This window comes from Parus major, chromosome 4, assembly GCF_001522545.3.
Source record: "Parus major isolate Abel chromosome 4, Parus_major1.1, whole genome shotgun sequence".
Lineage (NCBI taxonomy): Eukaryota > Metazoa > Chordata > Aves > Passeriformes > Paridae > Parus > Parus major.
Genome location: NC_031771.1, coordinates 57583808 through 57610167, shown reverse-complemented (window position 1 = coordinate 57610167; position 26360 = coordinate 57583808). Strand labels below are relative to the sequence as shown.

Here is a 26360-nt window from a genome sequence, read left to right as displayed (position 1 = left end):
GATCGTTTTCAAAAAAAAAAAAAAGCCATATGAGTAATAGTGAAAATTAAAGAAATAGAAACATAATAGACAACTGGTGCCAATTCCTCTCCTACAAACTATTGTTTTTGAAAAGCAAAACAGCTGAAGGCAGATGTTTGATGTAAGTAAAAGCCTGGAGGGCTTTGGAATCATGAGCTGGAGAAATACAAAGCACTTCACACTTTCCAAGGCACCCCTTATTGACTCCATTTCTCCACTTAAGCATTAGCTTCCTTTAAGTCACTCTTGCTCTGCATTTGAGCCAGTAAAACAACAAAAAACCTTGCCATGTTTTTAACATCTTAAAAATCTTATTTTATGCACCAAGCCAGGTTACTTATATCATGACGCTATAGTACTTTTCTCAAAGAAAAGGTACTGTTTGTCATTGTCCTATGAACACGGGATAACCCAACTACCTTGGGAAAAACTAAACCAGTGCATAAATACCACACTATTTTGAACAGCCCTGTATAAATCACATCATTGGTACCCCACATAAACACAAAAGATGAAAAGGTAAAGTATTATTCTATTTTTTGTTTTCTATGTGATATTTTCCCTCCAGTCCCAAACATTTGTGGCCTACTGTGAAGTTTCCATTTACCCAGAATCTTGAGTTTGAATGTCTAAAAATGCAGGTAGACATTTTTGATCCTCTTAGTTCCTAATTTCTAGGAAGATCAATGGGAGCTTTGAGCCCATATGCATTAAAAATTTAATTTGCATTTAGAAATTTGGCATTAGTGGCTGTTTCAGTTTTCTTTGGAATTGTCAAAAACAGCGAAGTCTGGCAAACATCTAGGTTTTTTTCCATATGCTTGGTATATTGTTCACTTTGAATCTGGCAGTAAGTACCATGTGAGAGGTAAGTAACAGCAAATGTGTATCCACTGGAAACAATTCACTTGCCCAGAGAGGTTGTGCACTCTCTATCCCTGGGAGTGTTCAAGACCAGGCTAAATGGGGTCTGAGTAACCTGGTGGAAGGTTCCCCTGCCCATGACAGGGGGTGGAACTGGATGATCTTTAAGGTCCCTTCCAACCCAAACCATTCTGTGATTCTAATATGTAAAGCTTATAATGTGTGTATAAGAGTATAGAGTTACATTATTTTTCATATAGCTCCACCTGTAAGATCAGGAGACTACATAAAAGTCTCATTGCTGGCTTTACCAAGTATGACAGTCCTCATGTCTTCAAAGAAAGACTGAAAACACAGAATAAATTAATCCTCTACACTCAGGGTATTGGAAAACAATGAGGGATCAAGAACTTCATTTTAATTTCACATTATTTAAGACATGCTTATGATTTTTCAACATTTTAGTTTTCCTTTCACAGTGCTGTAGCAGAAGGGTCTAGCATGATGTTCTCAACATCTCCTGCCTGATTAAACTTGCAAAAACATTTGGTGGTTATCACATTATTGGACTTGAGATGATTGCTTCTGCTTTTGAAATTATACTTAGAATCACAGAATTATAGAATGGTTTGGGTTGGAAGGGATCTTAAAGATCATCTAGTTCCAACTAGATGCCATGGGCAGGGAACCTTCCATTAGACCAGATTGCTCAAGGCACCATCCAGCCTGGCCTTGGGAAGTAATTTTTAAGAAATAGGAACTTTAACTACAATTCTTTTTTTCTGTCTTTGCTTAATAATTCTGTATTCCTGAACTATAGAAGACAAAACATGAAATCTGGGGAAAATAACATTTGAAACACCTAACAAAACAAATCTGCCTAGGACTCAGGAAAGAGTGTTTGAAATCTGAATTTGCATCACCCGAACTGTAAAAATTGACAAAGAAACAGAGAATGACTTTTACACACATTTTAGTGATAACACTACTGCTAAATTCCCACACCTCACTCTAATTTCATATATGATTCAGAGTGTAACCAGAGAAGTAGCACATTTATCCACCAAAATATTTAAAATAAATACAATGGTTAAAAATATCCCAATCAAACAGAACGATCATATCTTTTCTTCCAAGACAACTTGCTCAAGAAAAATACAGTAAGCCCACAGATTTGTTTCTGCTATTGTAAAGATTCAGCAGTTTTAGTCTGCTGTAATCATATAAATTCATCTATCAATAAACATAACTACTGTCTTATTCAAGAAAAGACATTAAAAATACCTGAATGGAGGAGCAAAAATAGAAGTCTGAAAAGCAAATAAACCATTCATAGCTATTTTTGTAAGACTGAAACCACCTACACCATATGTCAAAAATTACTTTTCCCCATGAATTTTAAAACTGTTTTATGTGGCAAAAATAATCAGTCTTTGTGCCTATACCTCAGTGTTTATATGTTTTCCTTCTTTTTGATACAGGAATAAATCGTTCCTGCTATTTTCCAGCAGTAGTTCCAGCTCTTGTAGTTTCAGCCTGCATAGAACTGCATGAAAGGATATAAATCTTCTGATTTGGGAAGAAAAATTAAAAAAAAACCACAACAAACTTCTCATGGGGTCTCTGTTGTCAGCATAAAATATTAGTGAAGAGATTCAGTTGTAGATATCTTGATACAGAATTTTTCTCATCCCCAGTTTATTTCTATCACTTTATTTTCAAAGCACGTTAATTCTCTAGGTTTTCCACCTCAGCTGTATTAGTAGTTAACCCTAGGGATATGAGTATTACTGTGAATCAGGTGCATACTTGATTTTTTTTATTGCCTGAGTATCCTTCCATCTCCAAAACCAGTCTAATTCTTTGTCCAGCTGTGGAGTATTGCATATGGCTCTGGACTTGATTAGTTATTAGTTTAATCAGTCACCACAGCAGCATTTGATACAGTGCTTGTCAGTGTTAGGTTATAAATTATGGAAAATATGTGGAATACATTACTGATTTTGCAATTTATAAAAAAAAGAAAAAAAAAAGGAAGATCTTTACCAAGACTCACAAATCAGCAGAGACCTTAAGCACATATTTAACTCATTTAAATTAAGTCATGCAAATGGATCCACTGATTTCACTAGGAATCTTCCTTTGCATCTCTTGAAATAAAACATTTTTATGAATTTTTAAAAAGGGTTAAAATGGTGCAAATACTGACTTCATGTCCATTGCATCCACTAAGCATTAGCATTTCAGAGAATCATTTATTTCATGGTTGTGTTTCCCATACTAATGATGGCTCAGTGTAAGCTGTCATATTGGTCATCTGGACCTTTTATTTCCAACTTATTGTACAGCCTTAATCATGCTGTGACCCCTAAACCAGGTTGGAGATCCATTTGCAGCACAGTTAAAGGAAGAGGCCACTTAATAAGGTTTTCAGGTCCTAGAGGGATGACACCTTAGAGATACCTGGATCCCAGATATGCCTTCAGGTCAACAGACCAGCCAAATTAAAGGATATTTCAGTGTATGGGTTATACAGAAGCTGTTAATGTAGGACAGGTCATGCAATGCAACAGAAATACTGCTGCTACTTCTGGCCACCAAACACCTGCCAGAGAATAAAAGCAGCCTCTGGCCATTTGGAAATTTACCACCTCTGACATATACATCAAATTTAATAATGTCTTAACAGCTACAGCCATTCACTTATTGCTTCTCCTACTGCAAATGTTGGGGTTGAACCTTAGATAGTCTTACTGACATGCAAACCAAGCCTTCCAGGGATCATTTTCAGGTGTATGTAAGCCTTAAATAAGCTCAAGTGTAAGAAAATATTCCAAGAAAGATTCCATTAGAGCCATAAAGCAAATAAGACATGTTTCCTAACCCTTTTTTTCACTAGGTTCCATTATTTCCTATTAATTAGATATCCTTTTAGTATCTCCAAAAAGTTTAACTCCTCCTCTTCACAGTCTTTATTAAATTAAAGAGTTCTGCCAGTACTACCTATCATTGTCATGTAATTGTGGTTTCCTGAAGTTTTACACATTAAACTAGATTCACACATAGGGTTGAAAGAGACAACCCAAATAGCTCTGCTAAAGCTCAGTTGTGCTGGCTCCAGCTGTGTTACCGAGGCTGCTGGGCTTATGCTGACTTACCCAGCTGAAACTCCAGCAGAGACTGCACCAACTCCTACCTGACACACGTCTCACTAGACACCAGGAAGAGATTCACATCCATGTTTGCTTTATCCTTAGGGAGCTTCCTAAAGTGGCAAGTCAGGATCTGACTTTTCTTCATAAAAGGTTTCCTGATTATGAATGACCTGTACCATTCTTTATCTTCTTATCTTCTCAAGAAGATACATATTAGGCATCTGCCCATCCTGTACTACGAGAGGACCTTGCTTTTCAGCAGCACAACTTTCATCAGGGTCTATGCAACTTTCAGAGAATATTATCCCATGGGATTTATTGTTTCTACAAATTCACTTGACCAAATATCTAAAACATTCTGAATCAACATCTTCAAAATAGTAGAGCAAGTGTTCAGAGTAGGTTTTCTTAAAAAAACAGATTTTGCCATGCAGGTTGTGAATGAGGCATTTATCACTGAATCAATAAACACACCACTTACTTCTGTAGTTAGTTTGACCCTGTAATTTTGAGTGTTAAAATAAATGAACCTACAGTAAGATAAAAAAAATAATAAAATGAAATAAAAAGACAGAAGACAGGTGGAAAGTTTCAGTATCTCCCTTAGAACAAATAAACAAGAAAGAAGATATTTGCAAAGATTTGAGTTGAAAGCTCATGAATGTGAATAAAATCTCATGAAATATTGCCAAGAGTTCACCCACTAATGGCAATAAGATGAGAATGCTGTCATTGGTTTAACAGGGAGCAAGAGGAGGTTTGTTAGATAACCATACAGCAGTCTACAGAGTTAGGGCCAGACTGCAGGCAATCAAATACCTCCTGCTGTTCTGATGAAGTAGATCATATCACCTTCTGTGCAATATCATGCTTTACACTTCTCACAACAGCATCTGCTTCTCTGATATATGTGTGTCACAAGGGTTTGGGTAGGGAATCCTTGGACAATAATAACTTAGAAGAGCTTTCATTGGCTCTATTTATTTTCCAAGCATGTGCAGGTGTAAGAGGCAGAAAGGTTTGGCTCTTAATGCTACAACATTCCTCATCTTCACATCTGCACTCCTGGATGCTCTTCTCATCAAAATGCTGCAAGTTGGTAACTGGCATTGCTGTATGATTCATTTTAGTGTTTAACATGTACTAGCTCTGTGCATTGACAAAGCTAATCAAAACTAAATAATGTGTGGCACTATCCAACTGGCAAAAGCTAGAGCAAATTACATCAAATTCTTACCCTTTTTGAAGTCAACAGAGTTAACTGTCCAAACAGCATATGTGTTGAGCTTAGGTTTGGTTATAGACTGAGTGCAGCTGACCAATAAAGAAAGAGCATTCATCCGGCATGTTGTCTGAACATCCTTCTTTCCAAACCCTCAAGGAACCGTGTTGGAAAAGATACTTAGAAACAGTCCTCTCCTCACACAAAATCTCAACATAACATCTGTTATTTTACCATATTTAACAGCAGCAAGGCCATCAACACACACCAAATCTCTCAAACTCCCACAGGATAGGCATGTGATACACTGATTCACTCAGGATACTTTGTCATGTGGCTGGACTGGGGTGCTGAGCCTTCTTTTCAGAGCACTTTATTGTTAAAGAATACTTGTCTAGCTCTAGAAAAGCACTGGGAACACCTTTCTCAGCAACTTTTTCATATGAGAACTGAATTTGTCTCTGCTATTTTTATTATGCATTTCTCAAAAAATATCAGTAATCACTCTATTGTCACAACACTTTTGATGAAAAATATTCAAATTAGAGTTCAGCAGCTATGAATGTTTCCCCACCAGGTCGTATTCCACTGGATTTCTCTAAGAAGCATTCTCCTTTTAAAGCCAGGCATTTCTTTCAGGCTTAATATGGTGCATTCATACATTTGTAACTGGGTGCTAGATATCCAGCCAAAACAGTAGCTACAAATAGCTATCAGGCCAATATGCAAATACTTCTGTGTAAACTACTCTAGACAGAAATACAGCATCTCTTCTATTTTGTTGATGACACATGTTCCCTGTCTCCTGAGGTGATCAGATCACTCCATACTAGAGCCCAAGGATATCATACAGGTATTAGGGATGATTTGGGGAGCAGAGACCTGAAGCTTGACATTCAAGCTAATATGGTAGCAAGATCTCATTCTCATCAGCTGAGGAGGTGGCTGGAAGTAACAGATCTGAAAACAGAAAGAACTGTAAGGTGAGGTATCAGGAAACATTCCATTAGGTGAATTGCCAACACTTGGAAGAGAATGCCTCTGGTGACTGCAGAGCCCTGTGCACTTTTTTAATCATCAGTAGAACAAGGCTTTTTGGAGAATGGCTGAGGTACAGCTGACCCTTGTTTGGAGTCAAGAGGTTAACCAGATGGCCATTACCAGCTATATTTTACATGTGCATAGGCTTTATTTTAAACGAGAACACCACAGATGTGAATTTAGCCCGCAAAAGAGCACAAGTACTCAGAAATACCTTTGGCTCAGCTTTTCCTCTACCCCTTTTCAACCAGATAGTCCTTTTACTCCTTTCAAGCTACAGTCTTTCTTGTATTTCTTGGTCTCCTGGCCCATTTGCATACAGATTTTCAAAGCTCTTCTATGCTTTAGGCTTATATTATCATTTAGTTTTCCAGTCACTCTGCTTTCCAGCTTCTTTACCCTCCATTACCTTGTCTGATAGAATTTAGATTGCTTTTCCAGTATCTACTTCACCGAACCATTTAAAAGTCATTCTTAACCACTCTTGTATTATTTCTACAGCAACTTTCATTTATTATTCTCAAAACTCCTTACATGTTGTACATACAGGTCTAAGCTTATGAGGAGAAAAATATATCTTAGGTAGAAGTTTGTTAGTAGTGGAATATTTTGTAGCTTTTTTAAGCAAATGTTTCAGCTATCAATAATAACTTATCATGTCACAAGTACAAAAGACTTCTTGTGCATAAAACCATGAATACAATACTATGATAGGAAGTGCTTGTTATTAACCTACTGTGCATTTAACATTTTATTTAGTTTGTTTATTACTGTAGCTGCAGAGCTGGGGGTTTTTGACATCTTCACTTGAAGATTTGTCTAAGGTACAAGAAAATAACACCTGGATTGTAATTGTTATCACTTGATAAACACAGTAATGGAGAAGGAGCATATACATATACTGTATTATAATGTACATATACTCTATATATACTGCATAGACCAGAATATGGCATATGCATGGCAGGTCCTGGCATGTATAATTTTGGGAGGACTTTTGCTTACATAACCTAGGGAGCAGCAGTTACACCAAAGTAGCAGCCAAAGGCAGCTCTTGAACTCAGAAGTGAAAGGACTAAAGGAAGTACAGGTCAAAGAAGTATCTGCTACAGAACCTATCATATCTAGTGAAGAGAATTTCACCCTTTGGGTGCTCTGAAAATCCTTAGAAGTAGGAAAGGGTGCATTAGATGAGATTAAAGGGGTAAGTTGTCATCCTCCTGGATGAACTGCACAGCTGATTGTAATGTAAATGCCCTGTAAAGACCTTGTAAATGTCATGACAAGGTATTCAAACATTATTTTCCCCTAGTACTTTCACATTTTTTTAAAAAATTAAATTGTGAAGAGATGTAAACACAGCTATCACTGTTCTATTTATACTTTACCCAGAGAAGTTGTGGATTCCCCATCCTTGGAAGTGTTCAAGCTGGGTTGGATGGGGCTCTGATCAACCTGTTCTAGTAAAAAGTGTCCAGGCTTGTGGCAAGGGGCAGTGGATAAGGTACTTTTCAACCTAAACCATTCTATGATTCTATGAAATTCTGTGTGAAGTGCTCATCTTGCCATATCACAAAGGATGTAAGAGAACCTGAAGAAGGGAACATGCAAAGGATGATTGAAAGTATGATCAACACCTGTAGGAGAAGAGGCTAGTCAGACCCTTGAGCTTAGCTGAAGGATGACTACAGAGGAGTACAATACAGTTCTATTAAATAATTGGTAGGGAGAGAGAAGCTTATGAATTTGGCATGCAGAAGGGTTAACACATTTTAAAAGAAACATTTCTTATTATAATTAAATTCCACATGAGATGTTGTAGAAGCCAGAAGTATAAAGAGCCAGTAGAAACAGGTAATGGCCCATTAAGGCATTTGAACATCATGATACAGATGGAACATCCAACCAGGTCTGAAAGTCCACAAGTGGCATTTACAGAAAGGCTGGATGGCACCAGGGGAAGATTATTCAGGATTTTCCCTGTTACCTTTATTTTTCTCCAAACATCTGTTACTGGATATTGAGAGAAAGTGTTGTATTTATATCTCTCTGCTTTGTTTGTATCATCATTTTAACTTTTTAAATGCAAAGTAGCTTAACTATAAAAGAAGAGCACAGCAGCAAACACACCTTTCTATTCCTATGAAATACACTCAGATACAAAGCAATAATAACTAAATAACAGCAAAGGCATGTGAAATTCAATGACTGATATGATGGTATTATCAAACTAGGTGGACAACTACCAGAATTTTGTCCAAGTGCTATTAATTTCATGATCTTTAATTGACTTTTGAAAGACATTAAGCAAGTCAGCCATGTGAACATCTGAGGCTCAAGAAACTTGGTGCAAAAACATCAAGCTTGAAGTCTCCCGCTTAAGGAATGTGCCATTTCAGTGAAGGAAGTGGTGGAAAATTGGTGATTAGTAAGAAATCATCATCTAGCCACAGAGGGATTTAGGAAAATGAAATGATTTAATGTCTCAGAAATTGTGAGGGTAGATTGGAGTATGTCTTCTGGACAAATAGGATTAAAGCCATAATTGCAAAAACAGAACTGTAGAAACAAATCTGTATCTGCTGGATAGATTATTATTAGTTACTAGATATTTTCAGCAACAATTGGGGTTAAAATTTATTGAACTCTTCCTAATGCACAGTGATGGTAAAAGTATAGTAATGCTCACCAGGAAAAAGGAGCTGCAACTATTAGATTTCTAAACATTCAGTTTTAGCCTCATGTAGGATGACAACTTCAGTTTTAGAGTTTTTGCTCACAGCAATCTCCTCTATATTGCCTGTTCTCTTAAAACATTAAATGGCACCAACCTGCTCCTTTGCATTATAATAAGGTGCAAAGTCTATTGCAGGTTGATTGGGAAAAGTCTTGTCACCAACAGATAATACCAGAAATTATGACCTTTATCATATAATTAATACCAATCTGAATAGAAGTAAGGTGTAGTTGCTACTTATTAAAATTCTAGCTCTAAACCATGAAAAACATGTATAATTAATTTCATAAAAAGAGAGCAGATTCAACTAAAATCAAGTGCCCTCTCATCACAGTCATAGTGAATGCTCTGTTACTTATGGTCTGCATATTACTTCACTTAATTAATTCTCTTTAGTAAAACTTTTATTATACTAACTTAAAATCCCAACATAGAAAACTTGGAAGCTTTGATTTTACTCTATTTCATGACTACTCATTCTGAAAAATATCTGCTTTGCTGTTTGAATTATACCTTCTGAGTATGAAGTTCAAAATTTTTCATTCACACTTAGACTCTGAGCTTACAGTTTAGTTATGGAGTGCAGTCTATTTCAATAATGAACCAAAACACACTGTTCCAATAAAACTGAGAAACTGAATTACATAATTAAAGTTTTAACAGTTTGAGGTTTTGTCAGGTTGTTCAGCACAAATTGAAAGAGCACACCAAACCCCAGAAAGGATAGCTTTCAAATTTCAGTCAGAAAAATGACAAAGTTGTAAAGATTCGGAACACGGGATCAATATGGTTCCATCTCCTGCAAAAAGTCTGTATTAAATATTTACATTCTGAAAGCATCATGATGTACCTGATTTCTGTGAATTTGAAAAACGATCTAACATAAGGATCTGAGTATTATATCTAAAAGTATGCTCTTAAAATATGTGGGAGGTGGTAAGCACAGGAGTCTTAGGGAGACTGAAATATCTGCCTTCAGCTTCTTGCAATAGAAACTCACACTTACAAATAAATAAATTAGAATATTTTTTTTCAATAGTTTTTAAGGGAATTGAGAACATTTACAATTTCAAAACTTATTCCTTGCATATCCAAAAGGTTGTCCAGTTTAAGCAATTGCACAGTGTCAGAAAGCCCAGTTTTTCCTAGACAAAGCCTTCCAGTTATAAACTACAATCAATATAAACCATGTTTTAGTGAGCTCCCCTGATTTAAAATATGTACTTCAACAGCTACTAGCATTAAGAAAACTCAAGATGGATTGACACTGATGCCTGAACACATTTGAATCAAAGCTATTCCAACACAAACGGGTTACACCTGCCTCGCCAGCCAATCTGTTTTCAGAAAACATGCAGGAATATTATACTTCCTTTCAAATATTACTACTACCTTTCAAATTCTGGTGATTTAAGCATAACTATTGGTGAAACCAGACCTGGCTGTGTCTTTCCCTAGCAAAGAGGCTGTTATTTATTGTCACTAAATTACTCAAAAAAACTTATTGATGCTGCTTAAAGGACAAAGGAAGCTAGAACCACAAGTGGAACATCCATCTGCAAGAACACACCACTGTCTAGAAAATAAGAGTAGATATAGCTGCAATAAAAATTAAAAAAAAAAGGAGCAGGGGTGGAAGGATTATTTCTCATATGTCAGAATCTGACCCTAAAGGAAGGAGCTTCTTGCTGTTGTGACAGTAGTTGTGGAGGAAAGTCGTGGTGCTTCACTCCATTCTCTGTCCCTACACTTCACAAAGTACTGTGGGTACAAGGAAAGCAGTGGGCCAGGAGGAGCACATAATACCGGTCAAATGTACCCAGCAGCATCCCTTCTTTCACATTATGGCTGCATCTGGTACTGCCATTCTTCTTAGGTTAATTTGTAGCATTCTCTTGACTTTCAAATCTCTGAATAAAAGCTAATTATTTTCAGCAGTTTTAAAATCGGAGGGACAATTCTTGTTGCAATGGCACCCACTGAAATCAAAAACAGCTTTATTGGAGGTACACTGTGGAAATACAGTCTATAAGACCTTGAGATCTTCACACTCCATGACAAGGAAAAGACAAAAGTCATAAATAACTCACATTCCACAAAAACAAATAAACAAACAAACAAAAAAAAAACCCAAACAAAAAACCCCAAAGAGCACCAAAACCCAAAAATCAACCAACCAAAAAAAAATCTGAAAATGCATTTAAAATTAAAAAAAAAAAATTCCTATAATCTGCAGATGAACATTTCTTAAAATCCCCATTCCTTGATATAATGAATAGTAGATTCTGTAATTTATAATCACAAAAGAGGATGTAATAAACAAAATAGAAATAAAAATTAATTTCTCACAATATTTTTATTTCCTTCTTTTAAAAATGCTGGCGAATTCTAAGTACCATGCAGAATATATATCAGCCAATGAGTAGTCTGAAAGCATGAAAGCTGCTCAAGTCCTTACACAGACCACTGAGTGATGTGAATGCTATGATCAATCTGACAGTTTGCAGACATATTGAGCAGCAGCAAAACTGAATTAGAATTTTAAAATATCTCACTAGAAACTGTAACTACAGCATTTGCTGTATTATGTATTATGAGCCAATCTGAAGACAAACTGGCAAAAAACAAGACACACAAAACTGTACTAGCTGACTGATAATGCACCAGCTATAGAAACAATGTAAGGAGGAGAAATGCAGAAAGACAGCTGTATTTTGTTTCATTTCAGTATCAATTCAGTATAGTAAATCAATCTTCCAGTGTCATGAAAAATCACCAGTTTGGGCACCTGTGCTTTGCATAATTAATATGCAAATAATTAATTATAAACAGAGTACAGAAGGTGAACAGGTACCTGAAGTTAGGAGCACTGAAAGAAGAAATCCCAGTTTGTGTTGTATGAGGTCTGTCAGTGTAGCCAGGTCTCTCTGTGCACTCAAACCCAGAGAAGACTGAGACAAGGGAATGACACTTCTAACCTCAACAGGTCTCTTTCAGTATCAGTCGTTCAGCACTTCAAAATTTATTTACCTGATACAGAGATTTTTATCATTATCCACCTCTGCCATGATGCCTAGATGAAATAAGCTAACATCTAATTAAGTTAAATGGTTGGTTTCTTTACTTACTCTAGCAAAAACGTGTGCCCGGATACACACATATGTGTACTTTATACAGGGAATGGTCACTTCTTTTGGATGTTTTTATGTTTCTCCACTTCAACCTTAGACTGTAGAAGCCAGACACTTTGCTATCAGCCTCATGCAGCATTAAACAGAGAAAAGCCCTGGTCCTCTCCAGCTCCTCTGAGTAAGGCAGACATTATTGATAGTGGTGATCAGGGCCAGAGTCCTGAACAGCTCCAAGACAGAGTCATGTGTGTGTATCTCAGATGGGTCTTGCATGGATTGACTGCCACAAGGAGGGGACACCAGGGATGAATGCTGAATTTGTAAGTAACAACTGATGATCAATAGTAAGACCCATCATGACAGGCTGACTCATGCATTAGGTGAAGATTCTTTTATAATCACAGAAAGTATAGAATAAATCCTTCGATTTTTTAATTGTTGTGCACTTGAAAGTTTGGGAAACAATAATTTATTTTTTTTCCATCACATCATCCAGCTGTTTAGATAAAATGTGTGCAATTAATAACATGACAGATGTATACTACTATTCAAAAATAATTTTTTTTATTTTTTATTTTATTCCTGTGTCTAATATATATGTGCATATATTGTTAATTTGTGTACCCAATGTATTGTGTCCTTTCACTCTTTGAACACACTGTGTACATTCCTGCCATGAAATGAGATTTTCATATCTATATACACATCAGGACTCAACCAGGTAATACACTATTGCTCCTGCACAGACACTTTTGTTGTTGTGCACTTTAAGTGTTTTGAGGGAAAAGGATGTAATTTTCTTCAGATTTTTCTCATCCTGCACTCTTGGACATATCTCAGCATGTTGCTTATTCATGCTAATTGCAGCTAATGAAGCTACAGCTCTCAGGCACTGTTGCTTCCTAATCAGGATATATTATCCCTGCTGGATCCTTTGGCCATGGCTGTGGTCACCAGCCCATCTTCAGCTGAGTTTGCTCAGGCTGTTAAGAGAATGACATAACATATTTGTCTGACTCATTGACCCAAGGGGCATCCACCTATTGGAACCTATCCAGAGAAGGGCAATGAAGATGCTTAGAGGGCTGGAGCACCTCTGCTATCAAGACAGGCTAAGAAAGTTGGGGTTGTTCAGCCTGGAGAAGACAAGGTTCCCAGGAGACCTTACAGCACCTCCCAGTACTTAAGGGGGCCTTTAACAGAGCTGGAGAGGCACTTTTGACAAGGGCATGAAGTGATAGCACAAGGGGAAGTAGCCTTAAGCAGAAAGAGACAAAGTTTAGATTAGGTATTAGGAAAAAACCTTTATTGTGAGGGTGGTGAGACACTGGCACAGGTTGCCCAGAGAATTCCCCACCCCTTAAAGTGTTCAAGGCAACCAGGGTAGATGGGGCTCTGAGCAACCTGGTCTAGTGGAAGGAGTCCCTGCCCATGGCAGGGGGGTTGGAATGAGATGATCTTTACCATTCCTTCCAACACAAACCATTCTAGGATTCTATGATTTCTATGAAAACACAGTCAGGACATCTCTTTGGGAAGGACAGAAACATGTTTAAGTCCCAGACTGACAAAAAAAACCAACCAATATTCCTCTGCCCATCCCCATTATTGATTTTTAGAACCAACAATGCAGAGCGAGCATCCATGTCAGTTTTCTCACTCCTGGCCCACCATTCAAAGACACCTGCACAGGCTCTGGTTCATGCCAGCCTTGGTCTCTTGGTGAAGATTTCCTAAAAACATATTCATTAGGAAAAAATTGCCAGGATGATACCACTACAAATTCTGTTCCCATTGGTGAAAATTTTTGTTCATTACCATATCAAAATGCCTTAGAACTGAATGGCATTGCATGCTTTCACCAGTCCACTCAGCAATCCAACACGTGAGGGTTTTAATCCAAACACAGTTCACTATACATTAATCCTATCTGAATTAATTAGACATGATAAATTCTAAATTAATTAGAAGCTTTCAGGAAAGAGACAGGAGCACTGCTATAAACAGATTGAATACAAAAGCTTCTGATCAACATGCAACTGCAAATAAAAAGGCAAACAGTGTGTAGGATTATGGGAGAAGGAGGGGAAAACAATTTCTTGAGATCTGAGACATTTTTTGTAATGGATTGATATAAAAAGTATTTTAGCATGCCGTCTTATTCTAGTCCTTAGTATGTTTTCAGCTGAAGTAGTGCATTTAGTTCTAAGAATCTTACTTGCCTCTATTATCTTTGAAAATAAGTGCTTCAGCAATATGTCAACAAGAAGAGACATATGATGGACATATATAATCAATGGTATAGCCCCAGTCAGCCAAGGTTTGGTATACCTTCATTCAGGAATGCAGTGAAGGTAAAAGGCAGAAGTATTTTAAATACAAAAATTGTCAGTTAACCTCTGAAAGTCTCTCTCTCTGAAATAAAAAGCAAATCTTAAATATTTATATAAACAGGATGAACACACAATTTTTATAGCAAGAGTAAAAAAAAAAATATTTTACTTCATATTTGGGTGGATTTCTCACTGATTACATTACAAAAACATCTCTCTCAGAGGAAGGTCACTGTGTGATTTTAGAAAAGGGTTTCTCAAATCTCACTGTGGAACAGGCCATTGTCAGACCTGGGATACCAGACTAGTGATACAATATTTTGACATACATGGCAATTCTTGTGCTCATATACTTCATTGTTCATTAAAGTGATAATTCATTTAGACTAGGGCATTAGCTATCTTCAGCAACCTGGCAGAAGATAAAACAAATATCAGTAATTTTCTCATTTTTTACCCATTGTCAATCAGTAAGAGGCCCAGAGCTGCATCAACCTGTTATGGGGATTATATGTTCAAACTTCCTGCAAGTCCAGAACAGGATTCACTCATGAGGCAGGACCCTTCTAGTCTTAAATTACTAAATACATATTGTACCTGAAAAGCAAAGTGTTCCAGGATTTTTACATTAGGACCACAATCTCCATTCAAGAAAGGCAACATCAGTTATGCTTGAATATATATCAGTTTGATTCTGCATGCAAGGCACATACATAGAAAGTGCTCTACAACCTCATGTCTGAGCCCACAAAAACTGATGCAGTGATGCTTGAAAGCGCCTGAGCCACTGGCAAGACATCTGTGCTTATTAAAAGCAAGAAAATAATAAATTCATATTAATTTTTTGTTTGATCAGAATTTAAATTTCATATTAGTTATGTTTGTTCAGATTTAGAAGCATCTGTCATCCAAAACCACCAATCAATATTTTATTCATCACAAACCATTTAAATCCACTGTGAAACAATCTGAAGTAACAGCACAGAATTTAAAAGTGTTACAATTAAAAACACAGCTCAGCATTTTCAGTCCAAATCCATGGTCTTCTAAGGGCTTTTGTTGTTGTCTCTTCATTGTTGTTCATACCCACAGGTGAGCTGCTTTTGTTGGCTCAGTTTCCTTATGGTGGTCAGTTTATTTTTATGTACTTACAGTTAAAAATACAGAGAAGGTGTTACCACGAGTAAGAAGAAATACCAAAAAAAGTAAGAGACCATGCATAGTCACAGACTGGTTAACCACCATGTAACTGAACATAATGCTGCAGTGGACGGGATTTTCTACAGAGTAACTTAGCATTTCAATATAGGGAAGAACATTCCAATTCAGCTTTAACTGCTGAGTAAGCCTTGTGCCACTAAGGAATTACTAAAAACATAATTGTCAGGCTCCTGCCACTGAATCTTTCTTCTATTTCCCATCTTGTTACAGAAATGTCTATCTTTGAATAGTGAGACTGTCTGAAAAGTAAAGAAAACTATGCTGTTGCCTTTGAACTACTGAAAATTTGCAGCTATTCTGACTGCCACAGAATTTAATGATAATTTGAATTACTATGTAGAAAACCTTAAATAATTGTTACTTTCATTTTGCAATTGTATTCTTTACTTAGTTAATTTTCATTGTTGGCATGCACTGTTATTTTCTCTATACTGACAAAGATAAATTAAGAGCTTAATTGAGTAATACACAATTGTTTGGACTCTTCAGGTCTTAAGAGTCAGACTCCTGTGAATAGCATCTGTCCCGTTTGTTAAGTCTGCCTCTTTGTAACTTCTGTCAAAATGAATTAGGATTATAAATTGTGATTCATCCCAAATGCATAACACAGCATTTGAAGCTATTTTATGAAAAGTAAAAATCTTCAATCTGCTGTACACTGAAAGAAAAATGTCAACTCACATTTTCTCTACAAAACTTCCTAATTGATAAAGAAGGCATTCCTAATCTAAAATTAGAAAACTAATCTGATTTTCTCTATTCCTGTTGTCATCAAGTGTTTAATTAGTAGGTCTGATTGCTGTATCAACAGTTTGAGAGAAAACCAACTTTTTCTGTTCTTTCAGGACAGGTCAATTTCTTAGCTTGGCATTAAATAATTATTGAACTGAACTATCTGAACAAAAATAAGTCCAAAATAAGGCAGCATTTTTTGTATCTGAAGAAAAAAAAAAATAAACCCGTATTCTAGTCTCAGTAACCAATGGTTTAAAACACTTAGTTACTGCAGTGGTTTGACTATTGAAAATATTGACAATATAATAAACATCTATATAATAAAAATAACTAAAAAGTAACTGAAAGTATTTTTTACTAATATCATGACTTACTATATACTCATTTTTTAAATGTAGGGGGGGTTAAGATGTATTTTCAAAAGAAAATAATTCTAATTTAAATTTTTTAAATTATTTTAAATTACTTGTTTTTCATTCTACTTAATCATTACAAGCCAGGTTGATAAATAAAAAACTTACTAGAATTGATTTTTCATTATCACACAGGCCAAGAAAGAGGAAGAAACACATTTTCATGCAGTATAAGGTAACAAACATGACCATATTCCAGCATATACCTTGTTAGACCTTCTGGGAGTCTGAAGCAGCAAGACATGACATCCTAATTTCAACCACTGTGAGATGGAAGCCATTCACATTGAGACTGCATGTTCCTGTTTTGGAACAGGTAACATTTATTTTGACATTTCCCAAACTGATCTCTTGGAAGCCATTCATAATATTTGTGTGTTTAATTTAAAAGGTTTTAATTTAAACACATTTGCACAGGACCAAAGGGATACTAATCTGAAAAAAAAAAAAAAATCCTCATTTCTTACATATAAGTAGATGAGGGAATACACAGAAACAATAAGACAATATTGATCTGCACAACAAGCAGCATGCTGCAGGGTGGAAACCTATGACACAAAATATGGGCTGCACTTACAATAAGGTTCCAATTACAAGTATTTTTTAAATGGTTAAATGAGTACAATGTTATAAAGATGGTATAGATTTCTATATATAAGGTTTACATACTAAGGCTGGCAATATCATTAGAAGATTTAATCTCTACTTAAAGGCAATGATCATAAATAACCTATTGGATTGTAATTGCTTATCTTCTTTTTACCCAACTATCTATGAAGTCTTTAATTTATACTATGTATGATCCTTACTATAACTGCTGATCACAACATGGATTTCTGTGGGGTTTTTTTGCATCCTATCCACTTGACAATTTCCCTAGGCTAAAAAAAAACCCATTTCAGACAGTGCTTATAAGCAGGTGTTATCAATACATTATGTTATGCTGTTGGAAGAAAACCAAAGTTTATTGCACTTCTCCTCTATATTAAGCACTTCGCCACCTGGGAGGACAACACTGCTTACAGAAAAAATGTTTCAAAGCAGTTTAAAATTAGTTCCTTCTTTCTGCTATTATAATTTACTGGCACTTTTTCCTTTCTCTTTTCCTTTCTCTATGTTCCCTTTGGGACAGATGGAGTGAGTAACAGTGAATAAAATGATACAATTAAATTAAATGCAGCAAGCTTCAGCAAGCACAGTTCCTGATCCTGCAAGATGCCAAGTACTCTCAAGTCAAGATAAGGTACTTAGAGCTCTACTCTGAATGAAACAAGCAGAAAAGACTAAGTACGAAACTCATTAATATGGAACAGGCACCAAAGAAGGGCATCTCTTCCCTTACCTACAGGACTACTCCTGAATCACTTAAATGGTCAATTACCCAGGTCGCCACTGCAATATCAATTTCCATTTCTGACTCCCATAGTCCTATGAAAATCAATGACTATACCATTGGTGCATATTGGTTTTCATGCACTTTGATGCTCCCTTTTTCCAAACTGCTGAAGCCAAAAATTGATATTACAGTATGTTCTTTATAGGATGCCTAATAATAAAATATGTTTTTAATGAGCACAGTCAAACCTCATTGTTTTATTTATTTTTTCATAAAGGCAAGTAATGGTAAGGGAGTGACTGAGGAAAACTCCATGGGCCACACTCCAAGCAATGCCTGCTTTTTATGGCACTTACAAAGAATGGCTTTTCACTTTTACACCACCACTCATAGGTGGATTTCAAAGCCCTTGACAGACACCAATAAAACCTCCCAGTTAATCAAACAATTAAAGGGAGACAGAGGAGACTCAAACAATGGAGTGGAACATAGCAGCTGGTTAGCAGCACAGAGCTACGTTTTTCGATGTCAAAGCTTAGAATGGTACTCATGTCTAACTGTCTAATTTGGAATCAATTTAAAAGTCCCCAAACCCATCAAAATTCTTGATTCTTGTGACAAGTTCCACTGAAATTAATTAGACCATTTGCAAAAAACAGGAGTAAGGTGTTATCCTTATAGAGTGTGAACATGTCAAGGACACTAAGGCTAGCATCTGTTCTCAAGTCAAATTTTTATCGATTCAAATTTCAATCAGCTGGAAGGACAGGCTTCTAGGTACCAGAATCATAAGCCTAAGGAAAAAATTTTACTCAGCCTTCTCCATGCTATAAGCAATCCATTAGCCCTATATAATTTTAAAAACACTACAAAATCCTTAAAAATACAGAAACTTTAAAGACTTACTTAAAAATCATCAGACGGAAGAAAATGTATTCAGTAATCTTCATACTGCAGTTAAATGGACCCATGACTCCAGCACACAGTTTGAGATCAGTATAGTTCAACTGGTTTTTCTGGCTCTTTTATCACCTTATCTCCCTCTGTTTATCACATAAAAATATACTAGTAATAAAAGTCAAATTGAATTTTACAGAATTATGTGCATAGATACTTCCTTTTCAGCAAAAAAAACAACAAAGTCTATTATCACAAATGTGTTTCAACAAAAAATTTAAATGACAGATGGTGCTTTAGAATGGTCTCTCTTTACTTAGCTATTTGTCAGGTGTCACCAAGCACAACAGTAATCATAATCTACAACAAAAGGAACCATCCAAAAAAAGCCTTTATCTAATAGGACCGCTATCTTTGATATAGACACCAGGTTACTGCTGGCCATCAAAATCTATTTTGTGTGCAGGATTACACCATTAATCAGTTTTCCCAGGATTATCACACATCAAGAATTTTCTGTCAGAAAATTTGCTATAGGAAGAGACCTTTCCTCACCTAGATATTTAGACAAGATACTCAAATTCTAGCCTATTAATTTCAGAAGGATTCGAGTTCCTCTTCTGAGGCTCTACTCTGACACTGCCCATCATACAAACAGTGTTACTACAGACAGCAATGTGGCTGCACGTAAAGGCAGAAGCTGCACTGTGCAGTGTCTCCTTAGAGACTTCAGACACTGTTGCTGGCTCTCCTCCCTTGCACGTACTTTAATCCAGTTTCCAAACAACAGAGCTGAGAACAGCAATGTTTGCACCAGACATGTGCTACCTGGGTGAGCTCTAAATTTTGGGTTGAGACTTACAAAATCATATAATTAACTTTCACACAACAGTCCATTAAACGTTCTCCATAAATACTGAGTCTCTGTTGTACTTGACAGGGCCAAATGACGTATATAGGTACTGCGAGACACTAAAATCCAATGACTTGCTGGAGGCCACAAAGATAACAAAGCTGAAAAAGCCCAAATCTCCTGTCATCAAGTCCTGTGATTTTCTGCAAGATCAACATTACCTTTCTAGTTGCATATAATAACAAATCACTTACAGTTCACATCCTGGAACTTCACAAGGAGTAATGAGACAAGGGGGGGCAGTGACAAAATAAAATTTAAAGCTTTCTGAGTTTCAACATACCTGTTGTATGTTCATAGGAGTTCTATCAGAGCAAAACTGAGCAAAGGATAAGTTAATATAAACCCAAAAATAGTAATTTTTTTAGAAATATAATCTCCACAGTAATTTAAATCATAGCTTTATACTCTCAGTAGGTAAGAATCCTTGCTGTCGTTGTTCTAATGAAAAGGGTGAATTCTGAAAAATAATTGCTGGGAACTAATATTTTTAAAAGTTTCAGCCCATCCTGAGTTGTCTCAGACAGAGGCTTTCAGTTTGGGAAAGGTAAAGAAATCAGCAAACACAGTTCACGCTTCCCTTACCCAATGGTCAGAAATTGTTGTGGCAGATACTGTGTGTAGGACCAAAGAGAGGCTCTTCAGGCATTTAACACTGCTGAAATACCACATTATGTCCTGATGGCACCCACAGCTGCACAGACCAGGAGAAAGAGTGGGTATTATGGTTGCTCTGCTATGGCCTCATGGGTGGCAACACAACTAGAGCTATTCACTGCTTTCTGAACTCTTCAGTTGTGCCAGCTGCCTTTGTAAGAAGCTGCAGGGAAACGGCAAGATCTGCCATTTCCTTGTTTTGGAAAAGGAAACAAAGGAAGCTGCAGTACCTTGCCGGAAACAATTCTAGTGGCAGCAAAGTTGGCTACAAAAGAATCTAAACAGATTATGGCAGCAGTCCACATCAGTTATTTTTGTTAATTATGGCTCATAAATCCTGTGAGCACTTTACATCAACATTAATTGGATAGTCAAGGGTTCACAGTACCCTCCAGGAATTAACACTACAGAAGCCACAGAAAGTCTTCCACCAAGTAACATAAGGATTTCACTTTCAAATAAAGCCCTGTGGTTTTATTTTTATTTTGGGAGGAGGAAAGGGAAGGGAGCCAAGATACAAGCAGAGTCTTATTAGCAAATACAGATTCTTCTCCCCTGTCTTGCCCCATTAACTATAACAAGGCTCTCCAGCCTCTTTACTCCACATTACTCTAATTCAATCCCAGTTTCCAGTCACCATTGCTAGCACTTCCATTTATAATACAAGCTAATTTAAGTCTCTCTCTGGGAGCAGCACTACACTGAGGACTTTCAGTTTCTCTCAGTGTTAAACAACCAATGTAGTCAGACAGAAATTCCAGCTACAACATTCTGCATTTTTACAGTATTGTTCACTTTCGGATGCTGTTTTACTTAGAGGCTTACCCAATATGAGGCCCCGGCATGCTGTATGCTAAACAGCTAGTTAAAATTCACTTCGTGAGCCAAAAGGTTTGCAGTCTTAATAGGGAGAGAATGGCAGAGGAAAACAAAACAGTGACTTTTATACATTATCAAGGCGACAATATCGTCAAGTCCAAAAGCCAGCTCAGGCTTCCACGTGGGACCATGCTGTTATTCAGGCACTACCTGAGCTCTCTGACACTTCTAAGGATAGATATACCCATGGAAATCAGGAGGATAGATGACTCTAAGGACTAACCTAGGATCTAAAACATCTTCTGTCAAAGTGCACAGAATAACCTCACACTTCTTTCCCATCTCCATTTTATACCTCTCCTATATTTCAGAAGGATATCATGTCCAGAGGTAAAGACTTGTTATAGAGCAGGATAATTATGGAATAGTCAGTTTGAGAAAGACCTCTTAAGATCAACCTCTTCCTCAAAACATGGTAAATTCCAAAGTGAAACTGGGTTGCCCAAAGACTTAACAAATTACAGTATCTGCAAGGATGGAGACTCTCCAGATGGATGGACAACCTCTCCAGATATAATCTATTCCAGTACTTAAATACTCTCCCTTCCCTGAAACATAAACTATATCATATCTAAGAAATTTGACTAGTGCCTTTGAATTCCTATGCAGAAACTTGTAGCCATTACACCTGGCCCTTCCTCTGTGCATTTCTAATTCCTTTCTCCCTCTGTCTCTCCTAGAGATAGTGGAAGACTGCAGTTAGATTCTCCCTTAGCCTTACTTTGTCCAGCATAAACGACCACAGTGCTCCCAACTTTTCCTGACACTGCCTCAATTTCCCTATTCTGCCATTCTCTAACCATCTTAACTCTCTGCTGGACTGCTCCAGTTTATTCCTCTTTCTCTTGCAGAAAAGGTCTAAACTGAACATTTCTCTACATGGGGTCTTGTATATAATGAGCCAAGAGGAATCACTACTTGACCTGCTGGCTACAGACTTGACAATGGTGCCCAGTATGCAACTGGCTTTCATTGCTCCAAACATGTTCCTGTGGACTCATGATCACCTACTAGGACCCCCCCAGGTCTCTCTGCAGCATCACTTTCTAGACAGTTGTCCCCCAGCCTGCACTAATCTGCCTTGGCAGAACACTATCTTTGTGTTGTGAACATTATGAGGGCTCTACCCAGCCCATTTGTTGAGGTCCCTCTGTATGGAAGCTCTGCCCTAGTCTAGCCTATCAACTGCTCTCCTTCCACATGCACAGTTTTGCATTACTCATGAACTTGCTGAGGATGCATGTTGCCCCTTTAGGGGTGATGTTTACCTTGTCAAGGTAAACATCATTCACGGCTATTCCTTTACAAAAGAGCATTCATTTCATTCTAGAAAGCAATTAATTGGTCAGGCATCATTTATCCTGGTAAATCAGGGCTGTTCTCAGTTATCTTCTTGCTCTTCAAATAGCTGGGAAGTAGCTTTCAACATGGCTTCCTCCATGATCTCTTTGAGGTCTGAGAGAAGCTACCAAGCCTGCAGTTCACATAGTTCCTCTGCTTGCATTTTTGTAGAACCTCATTAATTTAATAAACCTGTTGAACAATTGATTGGATGTGTAACAGAAGCAATTAGAATTGAAAATAGCCCAGTGGAACATGAAAATACAAAATCCTTACAATGTTTCCTGTGTCTGATGTGGCAGGAGAGGAAGTAAGAATTCTGAATATCCTGAGCTGACACCTGCTGTGCAGATTTTCCACATGGAATGCTATTTGAAGCCAAAGTACACAATTATCGAAACAGCTATAAACTGCCAGATCTTTTCCATGGTGTCATATAGGAGAACACTATAATAAAGCATTTATCTGGCTAGAACAAAAACTAGACAAGATATTTCTGCTTATTCAACTTCTCTTTAGACTTACAGATACTTCTTTAAAATCTCTCTCACGGTCACAAAGAAAGTCAGGAAATATATTTAAAATTGCAGAAAGGAAACTGGATTCTCATCTCAGAGGATGATCTTGTTTTTCTTTCAGAAGTCCAGCTCCTATTAGACAACAGAATACCTCTTACTGCTTTCAGTATGTGTTAGACTAAGCCATTAATTGCACAGAGTACATGACTAATATGAAGGAAGAGTAGAGACCGGCATATATGCAATCTGAACTTCTTCTGAGAGCCAGATAAAGCAACCTTCCTCTGGAAAACAACCTGGAATTCAAAGTTAACAACTATTTGACAATCAAATCTATCTGTATTATGTGGAGGACACTTAAGGACAGTTAAGAGACAGCAATAGCTGGAAAACACTACGGTTTTCACCTCAATAAATTAAACACGTTTATTTTCACATAAACACAACTTCAGCAAAATATTTTCTGGAAAATTTCAAGTACATGCCAAGCCCTCTTTCAGACCCAAACTATACTTAAGAGCTGTGAGTGTGTCTGCCTCTCTACATAACACTTCTGTCTTAGAATTCACACAGCATTTGACACCTTTGGTTTCTTTGCTAAAGATCTTTACTAGGCATTTCAGTCAACCTTTAGTTTATGAACTACTTTTTCTCTTAGACCCTTTGCAGGGGTATCAATAGTAAAGAATAAAAAAACCAGAAATGGATGGCCAGGGAGTGACTGTTCCTTTCACAGGCTGATTCACATTAGTCTAATCTAGATAATTTTTAAAAAAAAAGTCAGTAACATGTACAAAATGAGTCACAATTTAGCACAGAGTATGACATTTAAAATAACATGGGTCACCCAGGAGCCAAATATTATTGACTTTCCATGACATTTATTCTTTCCAATGCCCAAGCTGATTTAAACAGTGGGGCTTAATCTTTGTTATGTACCACCCTTTCATCCCCATAAATCTCTTTGTGACTTGAATGGGATTAATGAAGGCTGTTTTGAAGTATTATGCATGACTATTATAGCATTCTCGTGCTACATCTAGTCTGATTAACACCTGTGTAGTTTACATCTGCTTCTTTGAGTTTCTGAGAGTTTATATGTATATTTTTATGATACAAAACTAACAAATGAAAACTAGATTTTTAGCAGCTGTCTGGAGCAGTTACTGCCCTAACATTGCCTTAGGCAGTGTCACTGCCCTAGAGCTGCATGTTGCCATTGCCTGGCTGGAACTACTCCTTTTGCATTAGAGCCAAGAAGTGAGAATATGTGACTCCTCATTTCCTCAGGACAAGGTCAAAGCTTACCTTAAACCATGCCTGTTGTAGCTGGGGCTACAGTGGCTGATTTTGCACCACACTGCACACTTAGCAATCTGATGCTCTGCATGAGCCATGCCAACCTTCAGTTGAAGAATGTGTCTGTCCCTTTACCCGCCTTCTGGGTAGCAGGTCTGCCCATACTTCATCAGCATCTGCACCGGCTCAGCACAGATTCAAACAGGAGTCCATATGTGCACCTTTAGCTCAAACCAAAATTGCAGGTTTTGGTAGAAAACTTTACGCTAAAATTAAAAAAAAAAAAAAAAAAAAAAAAAAAAAAAAAAGTGGGTAGAGCAATTCTTATGCAGAAGCTAATATTTCAATTGTATTACTTGCAAATACTGCCTTTAAAACAAAATTATGTATGCTGTAGAAAAGCAGGCTGTGTATATACCATATACCATTACAAATTTTACATGTTAGTTATCATACAGCTAGCACAAGTCCCTTTCCCTTCTGTGGAAAGATCCCAAAACCCTACAGATCATAGCTCTGCAAAATTTTCAGCTATTCAAAATAAGGCAGAAGTGTTCAGTGTTATTAACTTACAGTAAAACTGCTTTTCATACCCATTACACTGGTGTAGGCAACCTGTATCACAAGCCACACTGCAAAGCTGCAGAACTAAATGAGCGTATCTGTAATGCTGGAAGTTGTTCTTCTGCTTCAAAATAAAAACTGAAGTATCACTGAACAAGTGAAATAGAACTTCAGGTAATGGTTCACATTCATGGCTGCAGGAAGAATGTCTCAGTTATCAATTATTTACAGTCTTGTTCCTATGCCTTGCCACAGGCTGCTGCCCCCAAACCTTTGCAAGTAGAAGAAATAACCAAATATTCTTCCTTTCCTTCAATGCAAAGCTGGATGTCTCAGCTGACTTTTGCAGGAGATGCTTTGAGACTTTGCCACTCTCTGGGGGAAGAACATTTTCCTGATATCCAACCTAAACCTCCCCCAACTCAGCTTCATGCCATTTCCTCAAGTCCTGTCACCGGTCACCAAAGTGAAGAGATTGGTACCTGCACCTCTGCTTCCCCTCCTGAGCAGGTACAGAAGTGAGGTCTCCCCTCGGTCTCCTCCAGGCTGAACAGACCAAGTGTCCACAGCCACTCCTCACACAGCTTCCCCCCAAGGCCCTTCATCATCCTCATGGCCCTCTTTTGCTCACTACCTAATAGCTCAATGCCCTTTTATATTGAGGTGCCCAAAACTGCAGCTTGACCCAAATTACCACACCCAGCTAGCCACAGCACTACATTCTTGTCTATGCTATATCTGACCTGAGAACAAACACAACATGTTGCTTATAAGGTTGCCAACTTATATAAATACGAATTTCATTAAGGAAAGATTCCTGAATTAAATATGACAACTAAAATTTCTGTGCAGAAAGCCCACAAAACATTTTTTTTAAAATGCGGCGGTGTCCAGGGCCCAGAGGACTGCAGGCATGGAGGACGAGGAAGAGGACAAGGCAGAGCCCAACTCCCAGCGCCCCAGGCCTTGAAGGGGCAGCAGGAGGAAGGCAAGAAAAGGAGCCTTGCATGAGGAGCGTCTCTTCGTGAGCTTCAGCAGCGGAGAAGAGCCGGAGCTGTGGCGAGACGTGGAGGAGGACAAAGC

At 37.4% G+C, this 26360-nt stretch overlaps 1 long non-coding RNA gene across 2 annotated transcripts in view; it reads left to right on the top strand.

Moving 5' to 3' along the window:
* The window catches only part of LOC107202706, a 33384-nt gene extending 7030 nt beyond the window's left edge, over nt 1-26354 (top strand). Inside the window, exons 2-3 of one of the 2 annotated variants that reach the window (XR_001520810.2) lie at nt 17009-17189; nt 26172-26354. This is a non-coding gene — a long non-coding RNA (uncharacterized LOC107202706). Of the gene's footprint in view, nt 1-17008; nt 17190-18005; nt 18425-26171 lie in introns of those variants that run through there. The other variant, XR_002001607.2, reaches the window with a different exon arrangement.
* The last annotated feature ends 6 nt before the right edge of the window (nt 26355-26360 follow it).